The following is a 17,579-nucleotide window of genomic DNA, read 5'->3' on the forward strand; positions in this document are numbered from 1 at the left end:
ACCAAAGGATTTGTTTTTGTACTGTATGGCTCCATGACTCTATGACTCTACAAATAAGAACAGGTGAGATCACCCACTTCAACTAGCCTGCAGTTTATTTGGGAAAATTGTAAATTGAGCCACAGGTCTGTGTGTTTTTTAGATTAATTTTAATGAATTCAATTAACACAATTTCCCAATACGTGCCCCATGTGAATGTTAAAGCAGAAAATTTCTCTTTGTGTGCATCATTCCAATGATCCTATTAGTTCCTATTTAGAGGACTATTGTCTCTATTTCATAGCTAACATTCTTTCCTCATTTTCATAAGGTTTGTGAAATTTTACGGAGAACAAATGCAATACATTTTACCAATGAATCATATAATGACCTGCAGGAGAGTTTAAGCATTCTTCGCTCACACACAAATGCAGCTTTGGTAAGTATATATAACCTAGCAATCAAATCACTGCAATTACTTAGGGAAATGTAACCTTTCGGCTCGTTGCTGCAGTAACCATGGTAAAAATGTACACAGAGAGCACATTTTAAATTAGATTTGTGTATTAGAATTATTCACAGATATCACGTGAAATCTAGGCAATATAGCAGTGATTGATTGTGAAAAAAATGGTTTATGATAAAGTAAGATCATATTGAATCATACTGCCCCTATTTTGAGCTTTTCCTCAGATCCTGATAAATATTTCATCAGTGAATTCCACAGGGCTCACCTGATTGTCAGTTTGGGCTTCTGAGGCTCTTCCCACGTCCCAGTATTTTCAAATCCTTCCAATGCCTTCACCCCTAACTATCTGTTACCTCCTCACACCCTTCCAATATATCAGGTCTTCTCTAATTCTCCCTTGCAATTCTCTGTCCCTCTACCTTTATTTTCTTCTTTAGGATGCTACTTAAAATATTTCCCTTTGACCAAGCTTTTCATCATTGAAACAAATATGTCCTTACATGGTTCAATGTCAAATTTTGTTTCGTAGTGTTCCCGCATTCTAACATTAAATATACTATTTATTTTCTTATGACCAGGTGAGGAGGAGCGAATCAGCTCTCCTTTTTTTCATCTGCCCAGATCGGCCACGAGGAAAGTTTAAATTATTTTTAGCATAAAGTGATACTTCTCTCTACAATATCTTTCACTGGAGCAGTGAGGAGTCACTCAAAAGATTTAATTGCAAGAAAGAAAGTGCAATTTTATTAACAGCCAATCCCAAGAAAAATAATAAAGGTGCAACATCAAAACATTTGTTCTTTGGGGTGTCATGTGAGCCCTGAGATACATGCATAGAAATAAACACACACGCGTGCGCGCACATGCACATTCATGCACACACACACAGACACATATGAAGATAGATGCACAGTTAAAGAGGATGGTCATTGTAAGATCAACTCTCACTACGACTAATTATGTTATCTAGTGTCAATTTGCTGCCACTATCCTCTTTCCTAGCAGATGTCAACATGACTGTTTAGTCAATTTGGTGGTCTATTGAGAAGAACCTCTTATTTTAAACAAGGCATTGTTTATGGCATGACAGCAACAATGTGCAAGTTATATTACTACAATAGAGTTTGTTCCAGGGGCAATGAGGGAGACCAGGATGGTGGGTCTTACCGCTTCAAGATATTATGCTGTTCTCCCATCAACTCCAAATTACATCATCATAGTTAAGACACTCTTCAGTAGCAACCCTTTCAGACCCTTACGCCCATCGCAAACAAAAGTGACTATTATGCAGAAGGTAAAGGAATATATAATATAAATTCCTTGGTACATATTTGAGGCAAGAAGTTTTATCCTGAGATCTCAGTTGTTTAGTTGGTGTTTTGGACCTTGAGCAACAGTGAAAATTGCAGTTATCCTTTGAGTTTTCAGTGCTGTGATGTTACTTTTAAATCAACTAGTCACTGGGTACACTTTTTTTCTTGAGAAACAGACTGATAATCTGCGATAAATGTTGTACCTTTGCTTCATCTCCTCTCTTTGCCAAAAGTAGCCCCTTGAATTCCAAGATAATAAAATGTGAGGCTGGATGAACACAGCAGGCCAAGCAGCATCTCTGTGTTTCTGCATTTTTAGGCTTGTAAATTGTAGCTGAGGTTCCATTTTGAACAGATGAACATTCTGATCAAGGAGCAGAACAAAACAGGAGATTAGGACCTTTACTCCTCTCTAGGGAACCTTCTGGCTGGTTTTATTGCCCTTAGACAAAATGTTAATTTTCACTTGGCTGTCTCTTGCTAAATCTAAGTTGGTTTCATGGATTCTTGGCTAATATCTCTGTGGTCAGTTGATTGCTGTGGCCATTTTAAGTCAGTGTTTTTGATTTCTTTTTAAAAACCATTTTAATCCATGAAAATCCTAGGTATTGAATCAAATGATGGACTTTGAAAATTCTGTGGTCCATATTTCATATGAGTGGGACAAAATACACCTTGTTGCTGTTGTTGTTTTACTGACCAAGTGGGAGAATCCGAATTATACATATCCAGGACTTAATGTGCGAACACATATTCCCACTACAAAACCTTAATCGCTAGGAACAGAAGGCATGATGTAGAGGTGCTGGTTTTGGACTGGGGTGGACAAGATCAAAAATCATACAACACCAGGTTATAGTTCAACAGGTTTGTTTGGAAACACACACTTTCTGAATCTCGCTCTTTCTTCAGGTGTTGGTGAGAGAGGTGGCATCAGACACAGAATTTATAAGTAAAAGATCAAAGAGTCATAGAACTGATGCAAATATACTGAACAAACCTAAGATGGCTGTTAAATCTTTAATCAGTTAGAAAGGAGATGCAGGTTTTGATTGATTAATATGCAAATCCCAGAATTTCTTGCAAGTCACTGTCCGGAGATAGCTAAAGGTGTTATTAGTATACCAGAGGTGACATCTCAAGTCAGACAATGCATTTTAAGTATGAGGACTTGTTTAGAATCTATCTGTGTTTTAATTTGGAATCAGTCTGGTTTTATTTCCAAAATTATATAATTTATAATTTATAAAATGCCACAATTATTGTCTACAAATTGTTGTACAAATGGAAGGCAATATTTTGTTTTCACAAGCACAGGCTCATAGCAAAGAAAAGGCTTTACCAAAGTATCAATGCAGTGATTTAGGTATTGATGAATTTATATATAATACACATTCTTTATGTTTACAATAAATAACACAGTGTGGAGCTGGAGGAGCACAACATCCAGGCAGCATCAGAGGAGCAGGAAAGTTAATGTTTTGGGTCAGCATCTTCTTCAGAAATGGGGGAGGGAGAAGGGAGCTCAGAAATAAATAAAGGAGGGGAGGGGCTGGGGAAGGTAGGTGGGATGGTGACAGATGAGTGCAGGCCCATCTTCTCTCAAATTTATCTGCTCCACCCACCTCACTGACCAATCCCCACCAGTCCCTATCTGCACTCACCTATCACCATCCCACCTACCTTCCCCAGCCCCATCCCTCCTTTCTCTAGTTACTTCTGAGCTCCCTTCCCCCTTGCCAATTCCTGAAGAAACATCCCAACCCAAAACATCAACTTTCCCACTCCTCTGCTGCTGCCTGGCCTGCTGTGTTCCTCCAGCTCCACACTGTGTTATCTCTGACTCCGGCATCAGCAGTTCTTACTATCTCTTTACGTTTACAAGTTGTTCCTTACACCATATTTGGGTGCTTGCATAGATTAATAATATAGCAATTCTTTTACAATGTTAATTATTAACAGATGCATTTAGATCATAGAATCCCTAAAGTGTGGAAACAGGCTCTTTGGCCAATAAGTCCACACCGACCATTGGAGCATCCCTCCCAGACCCATCCCCCTTTAACACACACACACCTGAACACTACAGGCAATTTAGCTTGGCCAATCCACCCAGCCTGCACATCTTTGGACTGTGGGAGGAAACCAGAGCGCCCGGAGGAAACCCACACAGACACGGGGAGAATGTGCAAACTCCACAGAGACAGTCGCCCAAGGCCGGAATTGAACCCGGGTCCCTGGTGCTGTGACGCTGCAGTGCTAACCACTGAGCCACTGTCCCACCCAATCAATCAAAGCAACAAGATAGTTATTTTGAATGTAATATCTTGAAGTATTGTTATTTGCAACCTTGGTGTCTTGATTAGCTCTGAGCTGACCTTCCATTCCATACCTTTTCCATATCAAAGACCACGTGTCACACCTAATTCCTCCTCCATAATGTTGCCTGCTTCCACAGAATCTGCTTTGCTGCTGAAATCCTATCTTTGTCGTTGTCACCATTTTATCTATTTCAGTACTTCTTGACCATCCTCCCATCCTCCACCCTCCACAAAATGAGATTATCCAAACGTTTGCTGCCCATATCTATCGACCTTTCTTCATGTTACAATAGATCATTCAGTGTGGAGATGGAGAAGCACAGCAGGCCAGGCAGTATCAGAGGACCAAGAAAGTTGACGTTTCAGGCCGGGACCCTTCTTCAGAAATGTGGGAGTGGGAAGGGAGCTCTGAAATAAATAGAGAGAGGAGAAGTGGGACTGGGGAAGGTAGGTTGGATGGTGATAGCTGAGCGCAGGTAGGGAGTTACATTTTTCTTTGTTGAGCCACATTGACTTGTGACCCCATGACTTTCAGTTATGTCAATAGGTTGAAGACATTGAGACTCCTTTTCTTGGACAGAAGAAGGTTGAGACAAGATTTGATGTACGCATGAGGGGTCTGGATAGGGCAGATATGAAGAAACCATTCACTTTGATGGAATAATCAAGAACAAGAGGAGACAGATTTAAAATAATTGTCAAAAGAAACAATGATGTCACATGGAAAAACGTTTCACATAGCGAGTGGTTAGAATCTGGTGTGCCCTGCCTGAGAGATCAGTTCAGTCAAGGCATTCAAGAGGGAATTCAATCCTTATCTGAAAAGGAAGAACGTGCAGGGCCTGTAGAGATGAGACTAGGAAGTGGGACTGGTAAATTGGCCCAATGGAGGCTCATGGTAGAATGATAGTTCGAATGGCCTCCTTCTGCGATGTAATGTTTCTGTGGTTCTGTTTAATTCTTTTCCTTGCCCATCCATATTCCGGTAATCTCCTCCAACCCTGAAATATGTCCGGAATCTCTTTGTTCCCCTCACTTTAAGCTCTTGCATGCCTACTCGACTGAGTCTACCCAATTCCACATTACCCACTTTTATAGACCCTATCATCAATCAACCAGAATGTGTCTTCTTCAGTTTCTCACAAATTCCCACTACCTCTGTTTCTCCCCTGCATTAAGTTCACTCTTAAAACCCACACTTGTGGCCAAGCTTTTGATCCCTATATCTAATATCTCTTTCTTTGATTTAGCATTAATTCCTGCCTGACTACAGCTCTGTGAAGCGCCTTAGATTGAATTTCTAACTAAATGTGTAATGTAAATACTGGCTGTTGTTTATTGGACTTAAAATTAATTGCCATAAAATCAAACACTGTTTAAAAAATTAGTTTTTTTATTAGAAACATGTTAATAGATTAAATGGAAGATTGCACAGCACTATTTAACTCAGAAAGTTAACAATGGTTTCAAAACAGCAAACTTGCTGCCTTAATCTTGAAGTGGGAAATATAATATTGTATCAGCGATCTTAGCCCAAGAGGTATTATCTTGACTGTTTCTGAATGGTATATGGCTCTTTGCAGGTTGTATCGAGCGCATGGTAAATAGCAGTTAAAATTCATAGGAAATAAAGACAACAAAGGATCAGAGATGATGATGCTAGGGGGAATAACACTGCAACTTAACACTAGGCTAAGAATCCAGAATCCCATGCCATTATTCTGAGGACTGCGTTTGAATTCCACTAAAACTCCATGCTAATATTGAGTTCAAATCCTCATGGCAGCTCATAAAACTTGAATTCAGTAAAAGCTTGGAATTAAACCAAAGCTAACCCAATGGTGACCATGTAACCATTGTTTCTTCTTGTAAAAACCTATCTGGTTCACTCATCTCCCTTAAGGAAGGTATTATTGCTGGACTGTTAATCCAGAGACCTAGATAACATTCTGAGGACCAAAGTTCAAATCCTGTCATGGCAGATGTTGGAATTTGAATTCAATAAATATCTGGAATTAAGAATCTAATGATGACCGTGAATACATTGTCAATTGTTGTAAAAATCCATCTGGTTCATTAATGTCCTTTAGGGAAGGAAACTGCCATCCTTACCTGGTCTGGTCCACATATGACTCCAGACTAACCATAATATGGCTGACCCTTAACTCCCCAATGGTCGATTAAGGATGGGAAACATATCCTAGCCCAGTCAGTAATGCTCAAATCTCATGAATGAATAATTTAAAAAAGAGCAGTTTAACAAGAAAAAACTTTGTAGGATGTTCTTTGCAAAGACTCCAGAAGAAAGAAAATTCAAAGAGATCTCAAGACTATTTGGTGTTGTGGTACTGCCCTAAACAGCAGGAAATTCAGTGAAAGGAATTAGCAAAAAGCAGCCAAAGTCTGTGGCTTTTACAATCTTGCTTCAGTGATCGGAGAGAGAAATTAGTCTGTCACTCCACAAAAACATCAAAAATAAATACTGTGGCAGGTGGTTTGCTTTGTAATTTTTTCTGGTACAGCTGTTGTGATGAATAGGGTACATGTCACAAATCAAATGTTAAAAAAGATTTATTTTTACTAGCTCTCTGAGATGTGACTGGTCACCAAATATTTTGGTTGCTGCCAGCGATCTTTCTAGAAGCTATGTAGATACATGTTGCTGCTTGTAAAAGGCCACTTCAAAGATTCTATTCCTATGTAAATACAGTTTGATAGCAAAGCAAGCAGAAACAATTTTGTGTAGACTGCTCTTTTCATCCTGAAAACTGTCAGAAGTATTTAGTAACTGGCTGGTGATCTTGTGCTGTGAGGGACTTCACTGTGACAAATCGGCAAATGTGGTTGAACTATGAGAGACACCATGAGGATAGGATTTTTCAGAACACATCCCTGTCAATGTCAGCAGCTCCACAGCCATTTAAAGTTCCCTGGACCATTAATCAGATTATGATGACCACCGCTTGGCACCCCCAGATTCAAAGATGTGAGTCCATAGCCAATTAATTGACAATGTCATGTGGTGGGGCTGAAAGAAAGGCCCCGTTTTATTTTTGGAGTAGTGGGTGTGTTAGGTACTGGATCCAAAAGACCAGAGAAGGAGAGAAGCTGTTAAGAACCCAGCAGGGATGGGGGTTTGCCATGGGAAGTGTATCCATGATCAGATAGTACCCCCGTTTTCCTCATCTGAAACCTGAGCAGACTAACCTGCCAGATTTCCCTCCACTCTGGCCCTAGCCTTTTCACACAATCCTCAGAAAAGCCAGGCAGCAAGCAGCCTTTAAGTGGCCATTGAAAGGACAGCAGGAGGACCACGCTAATCTGTACCTGCAACCCCGTCCACTGTAAAACTTCAGACAGGATGGGGCAGGTACACAGGCCCATAGAGAAATGGAAGACTGAAAACTTACTGCTCAGTGATAGAACTCTTGCCTCTGAGTCAGTAGGTTTCAGATCCAAATATACCTGGCCAGCACTTCAATGCAATACAACTTAAACCTAGAAAATTGGAGTAGAAGTAGGCCATTTGGCTCTTCAAACCTGGTCCTTCATTCTATCTGATCATGGCTGATCATCCAACTGAGTACCTTATTTCCACTTTCTCCCTGTACCCTTTGATCCCATCAACCCCAGGAACTATCCCCTTCTTGAAAGCATTCAATGTGTTGCCCCCCACCACATAGAATCCACAGGCTCACCACCCTGTGGGTGAAGAAATTTCCCCTCATCTCAGTTCTAAATGACCTTTGACTGTGACATGTGTTATCGGAAATATCCTTCCTGTCAAGTCCTGTTCGAATTTCCCAATGCCGCCACCCCCATTCTTCTAAACTCCAGTGAATATAGTCCTGTCTGAACCAGATCAGAAGACAGAAGACACTAGGTTATACTCCAACAGGTTTATTTGAAATCATTAGCTTTTGGAGTGGTCCCCTTCATCAAATGAAGTCATCTGACAAATGGGCTATGTTTCGAAAGCTTGTGATTTCAAACAAATCTGATGGCCTATAACCTGGTGTCGCCTGACTTCTGATCTTGTCCACCCCATCCAACGCTGGCATGTCCATGCAATGCCTATCTGTACTAGAGTCTCTCCATGCACCTGTCCCTCAGGGTTAATAAACTAAAACCCTCTTCAGTGCACATTAGCGCCATTCTCTCTGTAGTCAAGTCAACATTTATCACACAGTCAATATCAGTAAAACTGATGATTATCTAATTGCTATTGTATACAAAGCAGATGTCACATTTCACCACATTGCAACATTTTCAAAGTATTTAATCAGCTCTGGTGTGCTTCGGGAAATCCTGATGTTGTGAACAATATAATTTAAATGCAATTTGTCTTTTGTTTTGTTATTAAAATCTGCCTTAAATTCTATTACCTACTCTATACAATAACTTATTTAAAGATGGACCTAAGGAAATCATTCCTATGGAGTAAATCTAAGTTAGAATTTCTTTAGCTGTTAGAAGCTTCAGTGGCCTGACTGATCCAGAAGCCAGGGAAGGTTCTATTAGATTGGAAGATAGTGGATGTCACTCTTTTATTCAAAAAGGGAGTAAGAAAGAAGTCTGGAATCTATAGTTACTTTAATATCCGTTACATTACTTGAAAATGTAATAAACTATTATTAAAGACATTATAGTGGGGGACTTGAAAAAAATCAAAGTAAGACAGGTCAACATGATTTTGTAAAGGGGTAAATTGTGTGTAAAGAATTTATTGGAGTCCTTTGAAAAGTAACATGGAGCTATAGACAAAGAGGAACAGGTGGATATACTGTACTTAGATTTCCAGAAGGCATTTGATGAGTTGCCTCACCAAAGTTTACAGCAGGAAATAAAGGCTCATGCAATAGATGGTAGCATATTAGCATGAATAGAAGATTGGCTAGCCAGCAGGAAATGAAGAGTGGGCATAAATAGGTCTTCTTTGTTTTGGTTGGCATGAGGTAATGAATGATCTACCACAGCAAACAATGCTGAAGCCTCAACATTTTACAAGGAAACATGTTATCTAAATGGTGAAAAATTGCCAATCTCTGAAAAGGTCTGAGCGTCCTGGTGCATGGGTTGCAGAGGACTGATGTGCAGGTTCAACAAGTAGTTATAGGAAAGCTATTGGAATGGCCTCACACTGTTAAGAATAGAAATTTAGTGGGGTTATGTTTCCAATATACAGGGCATTAGTGACAGCATATCTGGAGTACAGTATTGGTCACCTGATTTAAAGGAGGTTGTAAGTGTGTTGGAAGCAGTTCAGAAAATGTACACTCCATTATTATTTGGACTAGGTGGATTTTCTTATGAGGCTACATTTGTATCCACTGGTGACTTGATTGAACATACAACATCCTGAGGAGTCTGACAGTGTGATTAGAGAAAGGCTATTTCCTTTTATGGGAGAACCTAGAACGAGGGACCAAGTTGCCTACTTAAGACAAAGATGACAGAAGGTTCTTTCTCTTAGAGGATCATGTCTTTGAAACTGTCTCCCTCAAAAAGCAGGGGAAGCAGTCTTTGAATATTTTTAAGGCAGAAGCCAATTGATTCTTGGTATTTAACATTGTTAGGGTTATCAGTTAGCGAGGTTTGCTGGATAGTTTGTTTGTGGTGCAGAGTAATGCCAATGGCACAGATTCAACTCCCATACCAATGAGGCCACCATGAATGTCCCATCTTCTGAACCTCGCCCTCCTGTCTGAAGCATGGTGACTTTTCATTTCCTGCTGGCTAGCCAATCTTCTATTCATGCTAATATGCTACCACCTATGGCATGAGCCTTTATTTCCTGCTGTAAACTTTGATGAGGCAACTCCTCAAATGCCTGCTGGAAATCTAAGTACAGTATATCCACCTGTTCGTCTTTGTCTATAGCTCCATGTTACTTTTCAAAGGGGTCCAATAAATTCACCACCAGCCATCTGTCTCTAATGAGACTTTACTATTACCTTTTATTATACTTCCAATGTAAAAGATGAGTTCTCAGATACACAAATGTGTATCTCTTTGACAAAGAGCTGTTTAACTCTTACCAGTAACTGAGAGGCACATTTACATTAAACAGGAAGAGTTTTCCAAATAACTTCAAATGATTTATTTTAGTTAACTCCAGAAATTTAGAGACCCCAGGTCCTCCCATTACCTCAAGACTAACCTCTATGCAGAGATAGATAATAAAATAAGGTAATATCTGAAATTATTGTCTGTTATGAATGACATGATCCCCATAATTTCGAGAGTTTGTTGATGTGATGAAGACTAAAGCATTGATGATGAATAATTGAATGCAGTTGAACCCAAAGCAGATTGATCTCTGTGTAAATGTGAATAGATTGTGGACCTCAATCCAATGAATTCACAATTTCCAAACAAAAATCTCAACAGTTTTTTTTGCTAAAACGCACTGTAATGAGATGTAGCTCTTAATTTGGTTTGATTTGATTTGATTTATTGTAGTCACATGTACCTAAATACAGTGAGAAGTTTTGTTTTGTGAGCAGAATGGGCAGATCACTGCAAACAAGGACATATAGATCATAAGGTGCTTGGACGGAGCCAGATCAACATTATTTGAAGCGAGAGAGGTCCATTCAGCAGTCTAATAACAGCAGGGAAGAAGCTGATCTTGAATCTGTTGGTATACGTGTCCAAACTTCAGTATCTTCTGCCTGACAAAAGAGGTTGGAAGAGAGTATTACTGGGGTGGGAGGAATCTTTGATGATGTTGGCAGCCTTTCTGTGGCAGTGAGAAGTGTAAATGGAGACTATGGATAGGAGATTGGCTTTCATGACGGTCTGGACTATGCACACAACTTTCTATAGTTTCTTACAGTCGTGGGCAGTGCAATTGCCGTACCAGGCCATTACGTACCCAGATGGAATGCTTTCTATGGTGCATCTGTAAAAGTTGGTGAAGGCTGAATTTCCTAAGCCACCCGAAGAAGAAGAGGCAATGTTATGCCTTCTTGACTGTTGCATCTATGTGGGAAGTCCAGAATAGATTGTTGTCTATCAATTTCTATGTTGTATTCAATGGTGACAATTTTTACTGAGCAATTTATATTTCAAAACTGTATGTTTTCAATAAACCTTTATCCGTCATTAAATTTGATCTGGTACATTACATCAGTGAGGAATAATTCTCATTCAGTCAAATTGTGTGTAATCATACCGTACAAGGGTTAAGGTCTTCTTCAGGTTCAAGTATATCTAACCCAGAAAATCCATGTTAATAATTAATTAACTTATTAAGAATTAATATACATGAATTAACCCCAGATTCCTCAAACACTATGACTGTCTTTGTCGATAACCCTAGTCATGACCTATTTTGTTTTCCACTTGTCTTTTGTAAAGTCCTCTCACAGTTTAATTGCAAACATTTTGCCCAATACGTTTAAGAATGTCTTCAAATTGTGTGCATACAAAATGTGACATGTTCAAATTCTTTGTTCATAGCGAAGATGTTGCAAATTGAAGATACAGAACCATAGAAGGCCTTCACTCAAGAAACTGAAAGAATTACTGCATCACTTAAAATTACTCTGGCAACAACTAACAAAGAGCGCAGAAGAATAGACATCTCTTTACTAATATTACAGTCGAGTGTTGGAAAAATGTTTAAGAAGTGAATTCCCACTCTCCAGTCAAGACAGATTTCTCTGAACATGTGTAAAATAATCATTCCCGTAACGAAAAACTCTTAAGGAAGTTAAAATGGAGACAATTAGCCGGCAAGAGCTGCATCAGATGCAAAGTTCAGGTCAAAATGAAAGCGATAAACAATGGAATACAGGATGGATAAAATCATTGGTGTGATTTGCCAGCTGGCAGGTTTCACTGCATTAAAGCAGGAAACTAATCAGTCACAACTTTATTGACTGAGATTGTACAGTCCTGTGAAAAGTGTAACATAAACCATTTTTTAACTTTTTCATCTCATTGTTTTATTAATCAAATAAGTCTTTTATTCCATAACGAAAACATAGCTGCTTACTGTTCATGTTTACAGGGAACTCCTTTCAGACTAGATTATTTTATAAATGCTGAATAGGAGAAAGACTTATCAAGGTTGACTTTGCTCTGTCTCAAATCAAGAAGGCTTTTTTTTCTGGTTACAAAGCAGAGGAGAAAGAGGCAGAGAATAAACTCAGTTGTCTTTGCCCTTCAATGTTCCTGAATACTTGTGGGGTTTTTTAGGGACACAGTATGTGTATCTTCAGAAGGCACACACATTGAAATTGTTGGCGAATCTAAAGGAAGCCATACCAAAATGCCAGCAAGCTCACTTGCCCAGAATTCTGTTGCCACGCACCCTGGATGGAAGTTACCTCGCAACAAATGAGCTGGACTGCCAGCCCCCCCACATTGGAGGAAATGACTGAAACTGGTAGTAAGAACATGTAAAGTACAGAAACGTGAGTAGTTTATTCAGCGTCAAAAGAATGTCAAATATCATTGCTGGACGAAATATGGTAGAGAAGCTGGGCAGCGAGTGAGCACCCTGTACTTTCTGTAGTTAGCACACACTTCGGTGAGAGTGATATTTCTCACGAAATTTTATGAACGATAGGATAAGCGCCAGACTGACTCAATGGATTGTACGCTGTGGCAGATTAGAAATGTAACATGGCAGAGAAAGCTCAATGCCTTGTGATCTTAGTAACAGTGAAAGCTGTTCCAGACCTCGACATTGGAGTCACCTGGCAGCAGCTGGAGTAGCTGAGTCATGTGCTGAATGTCTATCCAGAGGTACCCAAGCTGCTGCCTGGTGGTGGCTTCCCAAACGGAGATCAGGGTGGCCAAGACATCAAAGAGAGTTAAAGGCCTACCCTCATTGGCAGCCTTCAGCTGCAGCTGCACACTGCCTTGTGACCTGGTTGCTTGATCAATGTTTAATTTTGGGTTTTAAAGAATTGGACAATAGGCGCTACTGTCTCTCTTTCTCACTTTCCTGCCCTGGCATCCCGCTAGTCCTATTGGAAGTCTTCCTAAATAACATCAGCTTGGAGCACAAGGGCCATCCTTAATTAGACAGTGAGTCCACTCTCTGATCATTTGGGGGAAAATTGCTAGTGCATAATAATTTCCCAAATTGTGCAGATTTCTAACCTCCATTTGAACTTGGTGGTGGGATCCTGAATGCCCCAGCAGAGTCTCTGCCCAGGTTGTCTATAGTGAAACAAGGGGTCCAAAGTCTGGTCTTATCTGATATACCCACATCGTAGTGTATGCTGCTTACAATACTGAAGAGTCATTAAATTTGCCATGAAATCTTTTCTGATCATTATTTTATATTAACATCACTCCTTCTTTTGCCAATTGCATGGTCTCATTAAAATGCCCCAACTCACTCCTCTAAAAATTGAGTGAATCAATAGTACAGCTAATTTGGAGAATACACCCAATGTGGTTAGACCTAATGCAATCACTGTGGTTTCCCACAATCAAAGATGAGTCTACACTTCATTGCTAAATAGCACAAAGATGTGCAGAAGAATAAATACTTCCCTATGGGGAGAAATTATTGACAAGGTCCATAGCGTTCAGCTTTGCAGCCCAGAACAGAAAACACGCGATTAATGTCATTGCATCGAACAGCATGAGTACTCTCATCTTAAACAAAACCACTGCCAATTTCGGACAGAAAACCAATGTACAGCATAATCAGTACATCTAATACACGAAGGATCCTGTCTGACTCTCATGCGTTTCATGACAGAAATCTAAATGAGAGGCTAGGTGACAGCCAATACTGTGAAGACACAGCTCAATTGGTTTGATAGTTAAAATCCACCAAATTAGATTGCTCTCTGTTATTAAGTGACAGTTATCAAGTGTTACTGATTAAAGGAAGGTCAATGTATTTCCAACAGATGACAGTAGTTTTTTTATCAGCTGGAGGCTAATGTTGCACAGGTAGGATTGGAGTTGGCAAATGTTAACTCAGAAATTGCAGCCCTGCTGTCACTCATTCCACAAAATCATCTTTGCCAATTCAATTGCCTAAGTCCTTCAGTGTATTAGACTGACCTCCAATCATGCTGAGGATCAAATGATAAGGATCATCATTTTTCCATTCAGCTCATGTCTGATTTCCAATCCTGATATTCCTTTGAACTATTTACAACGCTCATGCAGTATGTTACAACTACATAAGGTGAAATGAATCGGTTCCCCTCTTTTCAGCCTCCTCGTTTGGCTGCAACAGAGATTTATATTCATTTAGCATGGTGTTATACCTCTCACTAATACAAATGCAATTACCAATATTTATTGTATCATTAAGGAGCCAAATACAGAGTCTTCTTGAGTCAAAGTAAGTGCAATTTTATCATGTTCTAACACAGAGAAAAACAAGAGGCAATGTCAAACATATGCACACAAAGTTAAAAAGGAATAGTGTTCAGTGAAAAGGGAGATTAAAGTAATACACAGCTTATAGTCCTGAGGGTGTCCTTGAAACATGAAGTTTTAACCTGATGCATGGGTTGTTTTATTAGCATATTCACCAAGGAGAGGGACATGACAGATGTTGAGGTTAGGGATAGATGTTTGCTTACTCTCGGTCAAGTTGACATAAGGAAGGAGGAAGTGTTGGGTATCCTAAAAGACATTAAGGTGGACAAGTTCCCTGGTCCGGATGGGATCTATCCCAGGTTTAGACAGCAAGAGAGGAAATAGCTGGGGCCTTAACAGATATCTTTACAGCATCCTTAGACACGGGTGAGATCCCAGAGGACTGGAGGCTTGCTAATGTTGTCCCCTTGTTTAAGAAGGGCAGCAAGGAAAATCCAGGTAATTATCGACCGGTGAGCCTGACGTCAGTAGTTGGGAAGCTACTGGAAAAGATACTGAGGGATAGGATCTATTCCCATTTGGAAGAAAATGGGCTTATCAGTGATAGACAACATGGTTTTGTGCAGGGAAGGTCATGCCTCACCAACTTAATAGAATTCTTTGAGGAAGTGACAAAATTGATTGATGAAGGAAAGTCTGTAGATGTCATATACATGGACTTCAGTAAGGCATTTGATAAGGTTCCCCATGGCAGGCTGATGGAGAAAGTGAAGTCGCATGGGGTCCAGGGTGTGCTAGCTAGATGGATAAAAAAACTGGCTGGGCAACAGGAGACAGAGGGTATTAGTAGAAGGGAGTTTCTCAAATTGGAGACCTATGACCAGTGGTGTTCCACAGGGATCTGTGCTGGGACCACTGTTGTTTGTGATATATGTAAATGATTTGGAGGAAGGTGTAGGTGGTCTGATCAGCAAGTTTGCAGATGACACTGAGATCGGTGGAGTAGCAGATAGCGAAGGGGACTGTCAGAGATTACAGCAGAATATAGATAGACTGGAGAGTTGGGCAGATAAGTGGCAGATGGGGTTCAACCTGGGCAAATGCGAGGTGATGCATTTTGGAAGATCAAATTCAAGGGCAAACTATACAGTAAATGGAAAAGTCCAAGGGAAAATTGATGAACAGAGAGATCTGGGTGTTCAGGTCCATCGTTCCCTGAAGTTGACAATGCAGGTCAATAGGGTGGTCAAGAAGGCATATGGAATGCTTTCCTTCATCGGATGGGGTATTGAGTGCAAGAGTTGGCAGGTCATGTTACAGTTGTATAAGACTTTGGTTCAGCCACATTTAGAGTTCTGAGTACAGTTCTGGTCGCCACATTACCAAAAGGATGTGGACGCTTTGGAGAGAGTGCAGAGGAGGTTCACCAGGATGTTGCCTGGTATGGAGGGTGCTAGCTATGAAGAGAGATTGAGTAGATTAGGATTATTTTCATTGGAAAGACAGAGATTGAGGTGGGACCTGATTGAGGTCTACAAAATCATGAGGGGTATAGACAGGGTGGATAGCAAGAAGCTTTTTCCCAGAGTGGGGGATTCAATTACTAGAAGTCATGAGTTCAAAGTGAGAGGAGGAAAGTTTAAGGGAGATATGCGTGGAAAGTTCTTTACACAGAGGGTGGTGGGTGCCTGGAACACGTTGCCAGCGGAGGCGGTAGACACAGACACGTTAGTGTCTTTTAAGATATATCTGGACAGGTACATGGATGGGCAGGGAGCAAATGGACACAGATCCTTAGAAAATAGATGCCAGGTTAGACAGAGGATCTCGATCAGCGCAGGCTTGGAGGGCCGAAGGGCCTGTTCCTGTGCTGTATGTTTCTTTGTTCTTTGTTCTTTGAGTCATCAGCAGTGATGTAAATTTGACTCCAAAGGGGTGTTTTACCTGATACAGCAACACTTTTGTTGTCCTCTGTAACATTAGAAACTGAGCATAGATATTGCGGTATCAAAGAATTGCCAGATATTTAAAGATATTTGATACAACAAATGTGCAACCAATACATTCCTTAGACATATTAGTGGCTGAACTTATATTAAACCGTTAGTTTATAGATGAGCAGCACAGATGGATTTGGGAATTCTTGTGAATAAATCACAAAAACTAACTCATAGGTTCAGCAAGTAAGAGGGCAGTCAAATAGCAATTTGGCCTTTAATTTGAAGGGAATGGAGTATCAAAATAGGGAAGTCTTGTTAAAACTGTATCAGGGTTAAACTAGTTATACTAGTTAAACGGTGAACAGCTTTGGTCCCCTTATCTAAGGGAAGATAGCTAAGGAAAGGAAAGCATTGGAAGCAATCCAGAGAAGGTTCAATAGGTTGATCTGAGATTTGGAGGGAGTTTCTTATGAGGCAAGGTTCAGTAAGTTAGGCCTGCACTAATTGGAATTTATAAGAATTAGAGACAACCTTATTGAAACATGCGAGATTCTTTGTAGGCTTAACAGGATAGTTGCAGAATGGTTGTTTCCCTTTTTGGGACAATCTAGGACCAGAGGGCATAATCTCAGAATAAGGGCTCAACCACTTAAAAAACAGATGAGGAGAAATTTTTCCTCTCAGTGGACAGTGCATCTGTGATATTGTTTAATGCAGAGGGCTACTGAGGTTGGGTTGTTAAGTCTATTTAAGGCAGGGAGAGATATATTTTTAATCAGTTAGGCAATCAAGGAATACAGGGAAAGGCAGTACTGATGATGTTCAGGCCAGCCACAATCTTTTGGCAGAGCTGTTCCGATGGGCTGAATGGCATACTCCTGCTTGTATTATTTATGTTTCTATCATTTGTTAACTTTGAGAAGAGGAAGATGTCGTGCTCAGCATTCCTCTAATGCTCTTTCTGGCTGTGCGGGCCTCTGTGGTCTGTGTGTGGCAGTCCTGAAAGGAACATCAATGCTATGACCAGCGTGCCAACACTGATCGCCTGGGACGAAAGCTTGGATGGCAAAGTGTGAAGCTGGATGAACACAGCAGGCCAAGCAGCATCTTAGGAGCACAAAAGCTGGTGTTTCAAACCTAGAGGCCTGCTGTGTTCATCCAGCTTCACACTTTGTTATCTCGGATTCTCCAGCATCTGCAGTTCCCATTATCTCTGATCACGAAACCTTGGATGCACAGCTTAGCAACATTA

This window comes from Stegostoma tigrinum, chromosome 30 (genome assembly GCF_030684315.1).
Source record: "Stegostoma tigrinum isolate sSteTig4 chromosome 30, sSteTig4.hap1, whole genome shotgun sequence".
Classification (NCBI taxonomy): domain Eukaryota; kingdom Metazoa; phylum Chordata; class Chondrichthyes; order Orectolobiformes; family Stegostomatidae; genus Stegostoma; species Stegostoma tigrinum.